Below are 1,815 nucleotides of genomic sequence, written 5' to 3'. Positions count from 1 at the left end.
GATTGGTTGCAATTCTTTAGATTTGCTTGTCACTCAGGTATCTAGTCCTCACCATTGTAAAGCCATGACCTACTTTTAAGGTCTTTTTATTCATTTATGGGACATGGACATCGTTGGCATTTATTGCCCTTTCTGAATTGCCCAGTTAAGAGTCAACCATGTTGAGAATATGTCGCATGTAGGTCAGACTGGGTAAGGATGGCATCTTTCCTTCCCTGAAGGAAGTTAGTGAACCAGATGGGCTTTTATGACAATCAACAGTGTTTATAAATGGCCACCTTTAATCTCGATTTAAAAACCAAAAGAACTGTGGATGTCAGAACCCAAAACTGAAAGTGCTGGAAAAGCTCAGTGGGTCTGTCAGCATTTGTGGAGAGAAATCAGAGTGAGACTTAACCTAGCTTTTCTCTTTTAAATTCCAGTTAATTTTCTATGGCAGGATTCAAGCCCAAAGATTAGCCTGGGCTTAGAGAGTCAAGTGACATTACCACGACCCCACAACCTCTCCATGATGTGTAATACACACTTTAGATTTTTTTTAGATTGGATTCCCTAAAGTGTGGAAACAGGCCCTTCAGCCCAACTAGTCTACACCGACCCTCCAAAGAGAAACCCACCCAGACCCTACTCCCCCTGACTAATGCACTTAACTCTATGGGCAATTTAACATGACCAATTCACCTGACCTGCACATTTTTGGACTGTGGGAGGAAACCGGAGCAAACCCACGGAGAATGTGCAAACTCCACACAGAAAGTCGCCGAGGCTGGAATCGAACCCGGCTCCCTGGTGCTGTGAGGCAGCAGTGCTAACCACTGAGCCACCATGCCACACTTGTTCTCTCTTTTCCATCTCTTTTTAACCCTGTTTTGTTTTACACTACATTGCTTTCAGACTTTAATTTTTTACTTTCCTGCTTTTCCCTGATAAGTTGAGAAGCAGAAATAAGCTATGCAGCCTCCTGAACTGGATCCATCATTATCTAGGTGCTGGTGGGCCACTGCTAACTCAACTCTTGAGTTGCTGTAGTCCCATGCATGTTTTACGTGCCTGTTGTAAGCTGGAGTTGTGAATAATGATGGAAGAGCCTTCAATTTTCTTTGTCAGCTGGCTAACAGGAGTGTCTCCTGCTCTTACTGCTTGCCAATGATGTGTGCTGGGAGGATCTACAGGTTGCTGATCATCTGTGTAGCTACTTTAGGAACACACCTTCCTTGGCCACCGAGTCCTGACATCAAAGCCCCCAGCTCCTGACTCAAAGGCAAGAATTTGTTTCTGAGGATAATTTCCTTTGTGGCTGTGGTTCATTGGGTACTTCTAGCACAGCAACCCAATAAATTATTTGCGTTTAAGGATAGATAGGTGATGGTAAGTAGGTACTTAGTCAGTGAGGCTGCGACTGAATGGAGTAAAATAAATACTAGCAACGAATGGAATGGAAAGCCGATTGAGTTGGGAGCAGGAGTAGGTCATTCAGACCCTTGGATGGGACAGTGACTCGATGGTTAGCTCTACTGCCTCACCATTTCGGGGACCTGGGTTCGATTCCATTCTTGGGCGACTGTGCAAACTCCACATAGACTGTCATCCTGTGTCTGCATAGGCTTCCTCCCATAGTCCAAAGTTCAGCAGGTTAAGTGGATTGGCCATAGTGTCCAGGGATGTGCAGGCTAGGTGGGTTAGCATTGGGAAATGCAGGTTATAGGATTTGGGGAGGGGGAGTTGGTGTGTGTGTGATGATCTTCAGAGGGTTGGTGTGGACCCAGTGGGCCAAATGGCCTGCTTCCACACTGGGGATTCTCATCTACTGTTGAT

The sequence above is a fragment of the Hemiscyllium ocellatum genome, chromosome 13 (assembly GCF_020745735.1).
Source record: "Hemiscyllium ocellatum isolate sHemOce1 chromosome 13, sHemOce1.pat.X.cur, whole genome shotgun sequence".
In the NCBI taxonomy this organism is placed as follows: Eukaryota; Metazoa; Chordata; class Chondrichthyes; order Orectolobiformes; family Hemiscylliidae; genus Hemiscyllium; species Hemiscyllium ocellatum.
This window is presented reverse-complemented; position numbering follows the sequence as displayed.